Source organism: Alligator sinensis, unplaced genomic scaffold (genome assembly GCF_000455745.1).
Source record: "Alligator sinensis unplaced genomic scaffold, ASM45574v1 scaffold836_1, whole genome shotgun sequence".
NCBI classification, from domain to species: Eukaryota; Metazoa; Chordata; order Crocodylia; family Alligatoridae; genus Alligator; species Alligator sinensis.
Genome location: NW_005842667.1, coordinates 822,903 through 837,065, shown reverse-complemented (window position 1 = coordinate 837,065; position 14,163 = coordinate 822,903). Strand labels below are relative to the sequence as shown.

The following is a 14,163-nucleotide window of genomic DNA, read 5'->3' as shown; positions in this document are numbered from 1 at the left end:
GCCTGCTTTCTACCTACACTCCTTTCCTCTTTTAAGTGCTGTGCCTTCTGACTTTGCTGTACTTAGACAATGCTGAAAGCTTGCCCACACTTTTCCTCCAATGTTATCTCTGTTCACACAAATGCTGGAGCACAACTGTGATCTTATGCAAGAACTCACTGGATTAAAGCAACTTTTAATCTTCCTTTATTTGTTAATGATGAATTCAGTTTAGTCAATGAATTATGGTACAGCACAAATACAAATGGATAAAAGCAGAAGACTGTCTGTATTGACCATGCTAAGGGCTCAGTTGCATCTGGCTGCTGTTTAGAATCCTTTCCACAGTTTGAGTCTTTTGTGAAGTCTGTTGCATAACCTTGATTTCAGCTGAGCGAAGGAGGGTTATTGCCAAGTTCCTACCTTTAGTTTGAAGACAGTAAAAACAGCTTTTTGAAAGCGTGTTTCAGGCACTGCAGTCCTGGGACTTCTCCGTCCTGGGGCCTGCTGCACTCATGCCAAAGAGGTGATTCTCCCAAAGCAGAGATGAGCCTTCAGGGATAAGTCTGAGAGGGCTGCTTGGGCATAATGATGCCTTAAACAAGCATATCTGCTTAATCAGTAAGACAATGCAATTCTGAGCGGTAGTGGCTTCCTTAGGCAGTACATTTACAGACAAATGAATAATTATCTAGAAATGCTTCCTTTGGGGTGCCTTAGTACATTATGGCTAGATACAGACATTCAAGAAGCCCAAGTCAGAATCAATCTAAATTATGTGGTTTTCTGTAGGATAGATCAGTAATGAACAGAACACACATTTGCCCTTTGGTGGTGGGGTGGGGGGAAGGAATCTTCAACTGGGTTCTGCCATTTTTAAACTAATCTATGTACACTGAACTTCTGTTCTGTTATGGGTAGAGACTGGTTTTGTGTGCCAAGCTTCTGTTCTGTTACAGGTATAGACTGGTTTCCTACCAGTGATACCAGTAAAAGTGTAATGTCTGTACATGGCCTACTTGTCTGTAATAAGGTGAAAAAGAAAACAGGTAGAACAAGAAACTTCCTGGGAGCTGTGGAGATGAGGTATGAAATCAGTATAATTCATTTTAGGATGCCATATCCAGAATTCTAGATTCACCAAGAGGTTGGTGTTTTACACTACAAGCACAGAATTGTATGTACCTAAGTGCAAGAGTGGGCAGACCAGACAGCTTTACTGGCTAAATGGCTGAAAAAATATTTCTCCCTGATCAAAGGAGTTAACCCTCTGAGAGGAGCATGTCATTAAGTGCTATATTAATATTTTGAGGTTCATGTGTAAGCCTATAAGTACTCTGACATCCACTCTGCCCCTTTACCTCATTTGTAAATTAGCAAATAAAGGAATGGATGAGCATAGAGCTGGAGACTTCCTTCTGCAGAATGGAGAGGGGAAAGGAGAACAACTGTTATTATCTAGTGCTTAATCCTGATGATGCCTGACAGGGGTGCGCGAAGCAGGCCCTATTCGATTTGGATTCGGCCTGAATCGGGGACAGTGATTCAATTTGTTGATTCGGATCACTGTCCCTGATTTGATTCGGCCGAATCTGAAGATTTGATGCTGACTCAGAGAATCAGCAATTCAGACACAGACACAGCTTTAAATGTTTTTTCTACATACTTTGAGGTACCAGCGTGGCTTGTGAATGCTGCAATGCTGGGGCGGATGGAGTGTCCTACAGGAACGCGGCAGGGGGGCCCTCCACATGCTTGGTGGTGAGCCCGGAAGTGGACCGGAAGTACCTCTGGTCTACTTCTGGGTCCGCTGGGGAGTGCATTGGGGAGTCCCCCACGCTTCTGTGGGACACTCCACGTGCCCCAGCATTACAGCATTCACAAGCCGCCTGCTACCTAGAGGTAAGTAGAAAAAACATTTAAAGCTGTGCCTATGTCCAAATCTCTGAATCTTTCTGAATCTCTCCAAATCGATTCGGAGGATTCTGATTCAATTTGAAGAGATTAAGGGGTCCTCTGATTTGATTCAGATTCAGAGATTCAGCCACTGAATCAGGCCGAATCTCCGACGAATCAAATCAGGGACTGAAACTTCACACAGCCCTAATGCCTGAAGTGCAGCAGCCTAGATTACTGTGCAAATACTTGCAAGATCAAAGGCTTTATAACAACTGTTTTACTACAACCGTCTGAAACAATGCAAATACAGATAATGGGAACAAACATTGTCTTTCTGAAACCTCTGTGCTCAGGGTGGATGGCAGTGGGGCAGGCAGTGGCAGTTCTGGAAGGGGTGGCTACGGAGTCGGCTACAGGCACCCCAAAATTCCCCATAGCCATCCCTCCTAGAACAACTGCTACCCACCCTGCCCCCACTCTGAGTGCAGCCCCAGCCCAGCAGTGGACAGCCCCAGGAAGAGGCCCCTGGCCCTGAGCCTGCAGTGGGCAGCCTGCCCTTGCTCCATGCACAAATCTGGGGGGGGCCTGCCCCCCATGCCTCCTCTGGGAATGAATGCGGTGGCGGGGACCCACCCCCCTGTGTCCCTTCCTGCCCCTCCGTGCCTCCTGGATGAGCCACCTGCACCTCCATCCTGCTCCCAGGGTTACATTTACCACCCTGGCTGGGCCGGACCCACCCCCGCCCCACCCCCCCACCCTCTACCTCACTGTGGGGGCCTTGATCTGCCTCCCCACACACCTTCCCTCCCCCACACCCCTTTCCCCACCAGACTTACCAGCCAGACCCTGCTCTCCAAGCTGCCTGGCTGCATTTCTGGCTGTGTGCCTGCTTTGGCTGTGTGCATGCATGCGGCATTTATCAGTGACATCAGGCCAAAAAATGCCAATTGCTGATAATGTTAATTTTCCTGTCATCAGTGCTGATCTGATATGCCACCGATATATTGGTGCACCTCTAGTTATAAATGGATGCAACCTAGATATGAGCCAATTTTGCACTGTCTGAGTTTGGTCCATCTAATTTCATATCTCAGTGAATCTGTCTCAGTTTCAGCTGTCACAACCTTCTTCTCAAAGCTATGTATGTTATCCATCCCACAGCCTCAGCAGTTTGCACATACTGATGCATACTAGCTTGGAAATAAAATTGAACACTGCACTAGTATTTCCACCTGATCCACTCCCCTGACATACCTGACAAAAACACATGTTGAAACCAAACTTCAGATTTTTCCCATAAAACAGAATGTGCTGTTGTAACTAAGTCATATTTGTAAACTGATCAGTTTTACGTATTGCTGTTTTATACTGTTAGTCATACAGGAGGCTGGTAGTTGTGCATTATTTCATCTTTTTTCAAAGTAACTTTCTGTCTAAAATTGGCATTTTTACTAGTAGCATTTCAGGGTTAAGGCTGCCTGTCATACCGTGTCCTTTACTTACCTTCCAACTGTTCTACAGACAGTGAGCTAGTTAGGAGAGAGATAATTTGCCTAGCAAGGAAAACTTGTGTGTGTGTGTGTGTGTGTGTATATATATATTATATTATATTGTTATATCATTTTCCCTAGTGATTGCAATCTGTATTGAAGAATAATGGAATTAACTCAACACTAGGGACACTACAACCAACCTTTCTTACAAAAAGGAAAAATTTAATGTGAAGTTCCCTTGGCCAATAAGATAGAGGAGGGTTTCAGTCTAAAACTTTATAAACCTTGCAGATTAGCAGATTAGCAGTCACTACTGATACCATTTCAGTTTCTATGGGTATAAATAATTCAATTAGCAGGGAAAGTTAAGTTATGTCATGCAGAGAAGATAATTTACAGGGTATTTCTAGTAGAATGAGTGTGCCTATCAGAACCTCAAATTTTACTGAATCTTACATCTTAATTCCTGTGAGACTGCAAAGGCTATTTGAATCATTACCATCATTTCCAAATGTTTGGAATATATACTGTGAACCTTTGGGATTTTATCTGGGGAAAAAGAACAGACATTTCTACCATTCTGATCAGATCCAGAGAATTCCTTTATTCAGCATCAGACCTTCTTTGCCCTGCTATGGAGTTGCATCTGCCAATAACGGGTGTCAATTGGTCCTAACCTATTTTACTATCTATATGAGATGCTGACTGAGCAGTAGCCTGAGGCCACTGCACAGGAGTGTCATGTGACAGCAACCGTGATGTGACTCATAGATTGTTAGGGAGTGGAAGAGACCTTGTAGATCATCAGGTGTAGCCCGCTGCCCAAGGGTAGGAAGTCAGCTAGGGTCAAAGGATTGCAGCAAGATAAATGTTCAAATGTTTCTTGCAAGTGTCTAGAGTAGGTGCTTGCACCACCTCGGGGGGGGGGGGAGTCCATTCCAGGCCTTGGGGGCTTTGACAGGAAAGAAGTTTTTCTGTATGTGCAGCATAAAACCGTCTTGCAGGAGTTTGTGACCATTAGACCTTGTCATCCCTTGGGGCGTTCTGGTGAACAGGCATACCCCTAGATCCTGATGCACACCCCTTATGTACTTATAGGCTGCCACCAGGTCACCCCTGAGCCTGTGCTTTTTCAAACTGAAGAGTCCTATGGTTCTCAGCCTCTCTTCATAAGGCCTGTTCTCTTGCCCTCTGATCATGTGCGTGGCTCTCCGCAGGACTCTCTCAAGCTTCTCCATGTCCTTCTTGAATTGTGGAGCCCAGAATTGGATGCAGTACTCCAGCTGTGGCCTCAACAAGGCTGAATACAGCAGGAGGATGACATCCTGAGATTTGCTTGAGATGCAGCTATGGATGCAAGCCAGAGTTTTGTTTGGTTTACCAGCTGTGACATTGCATTGGTGGATCATGTTTATTTTGTAGTCAGTCATGACCACCAAGTCCCATTTGGCTGTGGTGCTAGTGAGCGCAGCACTGCCAAGCCTGTAAGTGTGGCGGGACCCCCCCCCCCCCCCCCCCGCCCACCCCGCTGTGGTGGAGTAACATGTATTTTTTCCGTATTTAATGTCATCAGGTTTTTATCTGCCCACTTTCTAAGCCTATCAAGGTCAGCCCTTATCACCAACCTATCCTTGGGTGTGGATACTCTACCCCAAAGTTTGGTGTCATCGGTGAACTTGGCCAGTCTGCTTCTGACACCAGTGTCCATTAATAAAGATGTTAAAGAGTATAGGTCCAAGGATGGAGCCTTGGGGGACACAACTGGTCATGGAGCACCATGATTATTTACTTCTGTTGACCACCACTCTCTGGGTCCGATCTCAGAGCCAATTCCCCCACCATCGGACTGTGATGTAGTCAAGGCTGCAATTGGCTAATTTTTCCATGAGGAGATCATGGGACACCAGATCAAAGGATTTTTTAAATGCTAGATGTATGACATCAATCTCTTCTCCCTTGTCCAGGTGATATGTCACCTGGTCATAGAAGGAAATGAGATTGGTCAGGCAAGACCTACCTGCAACAAACCCGTGCTGGCTGCCCCTCAGGATGTTGCCATCAGCCAGCTTGTCAAGAATGGTCTCTTGAACATTTTTTCCAAAATCTTTCCAGGAATTGAGGTCAGGCTGATTTGCCTGTAGTTCTCCGGATCTACTTTCCTCCCTTTTTTGAAGATAGGCACCACATTGGCCTTCTTCCAACCTTCACGCTCGGGTACTTCACCTGAGCACCACAAGTTCTCAAATATCCTTGCCAGTGGCTGGGCTATGATGCCTGCCGGCTCTTTAAGTACTCTGGGGTACAGTCTGTCAGGACCAGCTGACTTGAAGGTGCCCAGCCTCTCAAGGTGTTCCTTTACAAGGTCTTCAATGATGTTGGGTATAAATTCACCCTCACCCTGGCTGTCCTGCATCATGTTAGGCAGGGCGGTTCCTTTGGGCTGGTGAAAATCTGATACAAAGTACCCATTAAGCAGGTTAGCTTTTTCCTGGGTGTCGTTTGTCAGTTGTCTCATTTGGTTGTTACCGATGTTACCTTTGCTTCTCTTCTGACTCCCCACATATCTAAAAAAGGACTTTTTATTGTCCTTGATACTTGTAGCTAGTTGGAGTTTGGTTGCAGCCTTGGCTTTCCTGGTTTGCTCCCTACAGGTACGGACCAGTCCAGAATACTTCTCCTTAGTGATGATTCCTGTTTTCCTTCCTTTATAAGCTTCTCTTTTTAGATGTAGGAGATCCACAAGTTCCCTGCTGAGCCACGGGGGTTGCTGTGCCCTTTTGTTACCTTTCCTCCAAGATGGGATGGACATCCCTTGTGCTTTCAGGATAACTCCCTTAATGAGCAACCACTCATCTTGGACTCCCCTCCCTGTCAAGTCATGGCCCCTTAGGGCCTTGACAACAAGCCTCCTGAGCTTATCAAAGTCAGCTTTCCTGAAGTTGAGGACTTCTGCACTGCTGACTGACTTGCCAGCTTTGAGATGGATAGTAAAAGTGATCAGCTTATGGTCACTATCTCCCAGCTTTCCTTCGATTCTTAGGTCACTGACTAGATTATCCCCCTTGGCAAATACTAGGTCCAATAGTGCTTTACCTCTTGTTGATCCATGGACTTCTTGAGTCAGGTAGAGCTTGTCCACACTTGTGAAGAAGCTTTGTGACCATTTGCATTTGGCTGAGTGCTCTTCCCATGAGATGTCTGGGTAGTTGAAGTCTCCCATGACAACCACGCACTGAGAGTATGCAGCCACAGCCAGTTCCCTGGTGAATTCCTGGTCAAGCTCTTGTTCCTGATTAGGAGGTCTGTAGTAGACTCCTACCATTGTGTCCCTTGTGACATGTTCCCCACGTATGTTAACCTAGAGGGTCTCCAGTCATCCTCCATGGGTGCCAATGTCAGCTTGCAGGGATGTGTAGCTTTCCTTGATGTAGAGAGCTACACCTCAACCCCCTTGTTCTGCAAAATCTCTCCCGTACAGGGTATAGCCATCTATACCTGTGGAGTCCCACCAGGTCTCCATTATCCCTATGATATCATAGTCATTCTTGTTTAGCAGGAGGACCAGTTCCTTCTGTTTGTTCCCCAAGCTCCTGGCATTGGTATACAGACCCATAAGTGTCCCATTAGAAGCCTTAGGCTTCCTTGCACTCCCAGGAGGACATCGTTCCAGGGCTGGGGTAGGAGTGGATTCCCTTTGGTGCCCTAACCTGCTGGTTTTGCAGTAGTTGCCTAGTGGGCTTGCTTTGGTGGTTGCCCACCCATCCCCTGGTGGGCTTAAAGCCTGGTTGAGCAGGTCAGCAATTCTAGCTAAAAAGAGCTTCCTCCTCAGTGAGAAGAGGTGGAGGCCGTCTCTTCCCAGCAGACCACTGCCTCTCTCATCAAAGAGCTGGCTATGGTTGTGGAAGCCAAAGTCTTCACGATGACACCAGCCCTGCAGTCTTTGGTTGACTACCTCAATCTGTCTCTCAGCCCGTGACCCGTAACCAGGAGGATTGAGGAAAACACCACCTGCACCCCCAACCACCTAATCCCTGCTCCCAGAGCCCTGTAGCCACTCATGACCCAGCTGGGATTGCTCCGAACCATGTCATTTGTGCCCGCATGGGTAAGGAGAATAGGGTAGTGGTTGGACGGCTGGGTAAGCTTTGAGAGCCTCTCAGCTACATCCTGGATACAGGCCACTGGGAGGCAGTAGACCTCCCGGGCTAGGGGGTCAGGGCAGCAGATTGCTCCCTCAGTCCCCCTCAGGAGGGAGTCTCCCACAATGACTACTCTGCATTTCATATTAGGGAGAGTAGGGATGGTAGGTGTTAGTGTATCTCCCTTGCCTACAGGAGCTGGCAGCTCTGCAGGATTTACTGGGGTAGCAAGAGGTTCATACCTGTTGTAGAGCTCCAGGGGAGAGGGGACCCTGGTGCAGTGGGCCTTGAGCCATTGACCACCTTGGTCCAACCCCCTGGCTGCACAGTGTAGGAGATCCTCAAGTCCTCCCTTGTCCTGGAAGGTGACTTTGATCTACCCTTTGCCTTCATGAGGTGAAGGGCCTGGCAGTAGGAGTCGATCTGTTTGCCATCCCTGATGGCACGCAGTCTCTGAACCGTGGTCTGGAGCTCTGCTATCTGGCACCTCAGAGACTCCAAAGTCTGGACACCCTGACTGAAAGAGTTTTTCCTGGAATTGAACCTGAAGCGGCCTTCCAGGAGTTGCTATCCATTGCTCCTGGTCTTCTCCATGGGTGCCCTGGTGAACAGCTGTTCACTGAGTTCTTGATGTAGTCCCCTGACGTAGTGGTAAGTTGCTACCAAGTCCCCTCTCAGCCTTCTCTTCTGTAGGCTGAAGAGGCCCAAGTCCCTCAGCCACTCCTCATATGGCTTGTTTTTCAAGTCCCTGATCATACAGGTGGCTCTTCTCTGGACCCTCTCAAGTTTTTCCACATCCTTGTTGAAGTGAGGTGCCCAAAACTGGATGCAGTATGCCAGCTGCAGTCTAACCAGTGTGGGATACTGTGGGAGTATCACTTCCTTAGTTTTGCATGAGATGCAATGGTTAATGGATGTCAACTTGTTTGTCCTTCTGGCCACAGCATTGCATTGCTGTCTCATGTGATGGTCGATCACTACCTCTAGATCCCTTTCAGTCATGGTGCAAGTCAAATTGTCGCCATCAAGCCTGTAGGTATGTTGGGGATTGTTTTCCCCCAGATGAAGCACCTTTTACTTCTGAGTGTTGAACTTCATCTGGCATGGTTAATGGATGTCAACTTGTTTGTCCTTCTGGCCACAGCATTGCATTGCTGTCTCATGTGATGGTCGATCACTACCTCTAGATCCCTTTCAGTCATGGTGCAAGTCAAATTGTCGCCATCAAGCCTGTAGGTATGTTGGGGATTGTTTTCCCCCAGATGAAGCACCTTTTACTTCTGAGTGTTGAACTTCATCTGGCTCTGGTCTGCCCAACTCTCCAGCCTGTCCAGGTCTGCCTGTATCTGCAACCTATCTTCTCGCATGACCACACTCCCCCATAACTTGGTGTTGTCTGCAAACTTGGCCAGTGAGCTTTTCACCCCCACATCCAAATCATTGATAAAGATGTTGAAAAGCACCGGCCCAAGCACAGACCCCTGAGGGATACCACTGGCCACTTTTCACTGGGATGACACAGATCCATTCATGAGAATGCTCTGGGGCCTACCATGCAGCCAATTTTCTACCCACTGAACTGTTGAGTAGTTAAGCCCACAATCTTCCAACTTTTGCACAAGGATATCGTGGGATACTAGATCAAAAACCTTTTGGATGTCTAGGTATATAATGTCAACCTTCTTTCCCATGTCCAGGTGGTGAGAGACCTGTTTGTAGAAGGAGGTGAGATTGGTAAGACAAGACCTACCAATGATGAAGTCATGCTGGCTGTCATTCAGAATCTTACCCTCAATGAGTGTATCGCATATAGATTCTTTAATGAGTTTTTCCAGGATTTTCCCTGGGATGGAGATTAGGCTGATTGGCCTATAGTTGCCCGGGTCCTCCCTCTTCCCCTTCTTGAAGATGGGCACAATGTTGGCCCTCTTCCAATCCTCAGGGATCTCCCCTGTGTGCCACAATTTCTGAAAAAGTTTTGCCAGGGTTTTCATGATGACCTCAGCCAGCTCCTTCAGCACTCTTAGGTGAGGTCCATCTGGTCCTGCTGACTTATAAATGTCTAGCTTTTCTAGTTGGTTTTGCACCAGCTGCGCATCCACAGTGGGAAGGCTATCATTCCCACCCTGCTCCCTGTGATCCTTATCTTGCTTGTCTTTCCCCTTGCTCCGGTAAAATACCGAAGCAAGGTGGGCATTCAGTTGTTCAATTTTTTTCTGGGTGTCTGTTACTAGCTGTTCCGAGGTGTTATGGTGCAGTAGTCTTTGGCTATTGCGCAGTCAGCATCACAAAAAAGCCATTTGTTGATGGTACTGCGCAGTAATTTAGAACTTGTTTATACTAGTACAAGTCTAGTGTACAAACAAGTACTAATGACTGCGCAGTAATGATTGCACAGTTAGCATCTTGTGTAGACATAGGCAGTGTGTAGTAGATTTGCTTTGCATGAGAGTCTAGTTTTGTTCCACAGTTGAAACAAAATGACATGCAAATGTGCTGTATCCCCCCACAACCAAACCTAGTATGTTAAAGTCGGAATTCCTCAAAAATATTACATTATTAAATGCACTTGACTGATCAGAACATCCACATTCTGTGCAAAATACAGATAAAGAAGCCTTGTGTACAGGGTTACCAACTGTCAATAAAAACTCAGTTCAAAAATGGCTGTCAGTAAAGTCTATAAAAACAAAAAACTGTAGTTGTCAGTAAAAAAAACTAAGCAGCTGCAGCTTGATAAAAATTCCAACAGATGGAGCACAGCAGCAACACTTAGTGTCTTAAGCAGGAGTGCAGCACCCTACAGGGAGCATTCTCTCAGCCATGTGCTTCTGCTGCTGCATTCCAGGCTGCCTATACTACTACTGGGTTGTAACTAGGCTTCTTTGGTGGTCTGTGTTGGGATAGGGGGAACAGCACTTGTGGGGGGAAGGCTGCACTGTAGGTTGCGAAGCAGCATGCAGTCATGGGCATCAGGATGTGGGGGCCTCTGGGCATTGTGGTGGGGGGGGCAGCACAGTGTAAAAACTATTACTGCAGTCAAGTGGGGTTGCCAACCCAATAACTTTTTTTTTTTATTAAAAACTTTTTACTAACAACCAAACTTTTTTTTTATCATGGTTGATGTTAAACCTCTAAATTTGAACCTAGTCTTCCTAACTGGGACCTGGAAGTAAGACAAGGCCTGGCAGAAAAGTTATATTTACCTTATGTAAAACATAGATCAGTAAAAACATATATCTGTTAAATCAAAGTTTGGCTATCAGTAAACTGCTTACAATTTGTCAATAAAAAGAATCTTGGGTTGGTAACCCTGCTTGCATACTGAGATCCAGTTTACAGAGAATAAATCATTCTTACCAAGCACACACTTGAAACAGCTCTGGCAGTAATTCTTCATTATCCCCAGAGAAACAAGAGCACCCACTTGCTTCCCTTTTGTCAGCTGCTCACTAAGCTGAGTCTTACTTCCATATCACAACTTCTCTTTTTTCTTTCCACTTTCATCCAAAAGGATTTCCTTCTATGTGTGTTTTCTTTCTGTAGCAAAGTTATATATAGGATCATAGAATAATAGAAAATTAGGGTTGGAAGGGACCTCAGGATGTCATCTAGTCCAAACCTCTGCTGAAAGCAGGACCACCCCCAACTAGATCTTCCCAGCCAAGGCTTTGTCGAGCCGGGTCTTAAAAACGTCCAAGGATGGAGCTTCCATGACCTCTATGGGTAACCTGTTCCAGTGTTTAACTATCCTCCTAGTGAGAAATTGTTTCCTAATATCTAACCTAAACTTCCCTTTCTGCAACTTTAACTTCCCTTGCTGCAATTCGATGTAGCATCTATTAGTAATCAAGACGGTCTTTTCTGATGCCAATGAACAGATGAGTTCCTAAAATAAGTCATCCATCCACAGCACCCTCCTTTTGAAAATCAATTAAAAAAAGCATAAACCACAATTTCGTTTTCCCCAGAGAACATCCCTGATTGCTATATTCCCAGGGTACAATTGCTTCTCAAACAATGGGGCTTCTGAAATAGAACAAATCCAAAAGCTCTTTGAGGATAATGCATGGCATGTGAGATGGCAGGTGAAGTCACCAGGTGGAAATAAATTTGGATCATTACAAACAGCCAGATGTATGCAGTCTACATGGCTCTACAGTCAAACTAATTACATGCTGGTTCTAAGCAGCAGTTATGAAAACACTGAGTACAACATTAAACTTGAGTACAACATTAAACAACATTAAACTTCATTGCAGAACAACAAGGAAGCTTTTTTTTTTGCCTCCCTGCCTGCCATCTGACACCTCCAGTGAAGGAATTCTACCTGATCAACACATCAAAGAGCTACTCAACACAGCTCACAAAGACACTCTCATGGACCCAGAGGGACAGACTTCCATCTTCAGCTCCCTCTGTGCAAAAATGAAGTTTATTTCCTACCTATGGGGACTTTATTACCATCTTGTACCATCTACACTTTTCCCAGAGTCTGCCGAAGGGACTTTGATCCCAAAAGCTTGCAGAAAAGGACAGTTTTCTTGCCATTTTCCAGTTGGCCTAATAAAAGGTATCATTTTGGAACCAAGAGTTCTAGTTTTTTGTATGTCTTTGAGTACAACATAACACTTATGAACGAAAGAAAATATTGAACAGTTTAAAAGACGACCAAGAATTAATAACATTTTTTTGGGAGATGGAGCTGCCTTAGAGATTTTTGGGAGGTGGAGCTGTGCTCAATCAGCTTCACATGTACTGGGGGCCAGTGCCATGATCACACTGTCCTTTGGAGTCTGGTATACCTTAATGCAGTATGGAGAGGTATAGTCTTCCTTCAGCATAGCACTGTAATTGTGGCAGATCCTTTTGTAGTCTACGCATCTCTGTTAGGACCATGACCAAAAAAAGTCTGACACTGAATCTGTGACCAGATTATAAAAAAATATTATTACCAAATACAAAATATTCGGAGGAGGGAGTTGCTGTTATGATTTCTTGATGGTGTCATGAGTCGAAATATTTTGCTGTAAAAATAATAGGTTTGTGTTTAAAGGATGGCCTGTCTAATCCAGTGACAGTATATCAGGGCTCTCACCTAGATGACTCCCAATTTTGCTGTCAGTACAGACATCTCTTGTCTCCTGAGATGTATATGAGGCTTTCAGAATGATGTTTTTCATCTTGTTAGAGTAGAAAACATACAGCATTGAGTATCCAGGTTGCTTGTAATTCAGTAGGTTCTTTTAGCTTTTGGCTTTCCATTGTGTGACTTGAATGACTTTAATGGTAAGGCTTTAATTTTTTGGTTTAATTTTTTTGAAAATCCTTTGAAAATATATGTCTGTAAAACCATAAGACAATTTTTCTATATGCAAAATCTCTTTCATTTTTAATTGTAGTTGGTTCATTCTAAATATTTTTGAGCCAGGAATTCTTTAAATTACTTAAATATGTAAAAGTGAAATAATCATAATAAGCAGTACTTCTGTGTAGCAATTTTAAACTAAATGCCTCTGAGCCATTGAGCAAAAAGGTCTGGCTCATGATCTGGAAGGACATTTAAAAATTCCTGATTAAAATTTGTGGATGACACAAAGTTGGACAGGGTGGTAAATAACGATAGAGGGGCAGAGTCATACAGAGATATCTGGATCATGAAGCAAACTGTACTCGTTCAAACAAACTCAATTGACACAACCAAAGACAAAGTTATACATAGGAACCAGGAATGCAGGCCATTGCCACAAATCGAGGGACTGAGAAGCAATAATAACCAGAACGTTTTAAGGGTTACGCATGGATGAACCAAGTCAATATGAGCTCCTAATACAAAGCTGTGGCAAAAGTGAGACCACTGGATGTATGAAGAGGAGAGCAGTAAGTAGAAGAAGGGAGGTGATTTAACCTCTATATATGGTACTGGTGAACCAAGAAAAATACTTCCTCCAGTTATAGTCTACACATCTTTAAAAGGAAAACTGGAAAAATTGATGATGGTGCAGAAGAGGACTATGAGGTCTGGCCTTACAGTGACAGACTGAAATAATTCAATCCATTTAACTTATTAGAAAGAAGACTGAGATATGACCTGATTACAGTGTGGGAGTACATAAAAAAAAAAAACCAAGTCTAGTTTTAAGAATTCTTCAATATAGCAGAAAAAGGGAGATATGCTTTAGTTAGAAATAAGACAGTCATTGTTAATAGTAAGGAAGGTTAACCAGTGGAAGAAACTTCCAAGATAAGTGTAGATTGTCTATTGCAAGCCTTCAAATTAGGACTGCATGCCTTTCTAGATGATATCAGATACAAATTATTAGGCTCAACAAATGGATAACTGGGTGGAATTTTACTGTTTAGTATACAAAAAGTCAGACTAGGTGATTGAATGTTTCCTTTTGGCCCTAAAAATATATAAATAAAGTAGGAAAGAAGGGCTAATATCATATTGAAGTTTGGAGGACAGATGCACAAAGAGTCAGAGAATTGCCTAATGCCATATGGTGTGTCAGGGTCAGAGCTAGTATTGCAAATCAAAATGATTCCTCAGATTTTGTGATATTAGTACCTACAGCATGTTAAACACAGCTAGACTTTGAATTTTAAAATGGCATATCTTTAGGATGAGACTTCTCTTTGGAAATGACTGA

At 44.5% G+C, this 14,163-nt stretch overlaps 1 protein-coding gene across 1 annotated transcript in view; it reads left to right on the top strand.

Annotated features, from left to right (window-relative positions):
* The window catches only part of LOC102387122 (delta and Notch-like epidermal growth factor-related receptor), a 77,340-nt gene that overhangs the window by 52,314 nt on the left and 10,863 nt on the right, over positions 1–14,163 (top strand). The window lies entirely within an intron of this gene.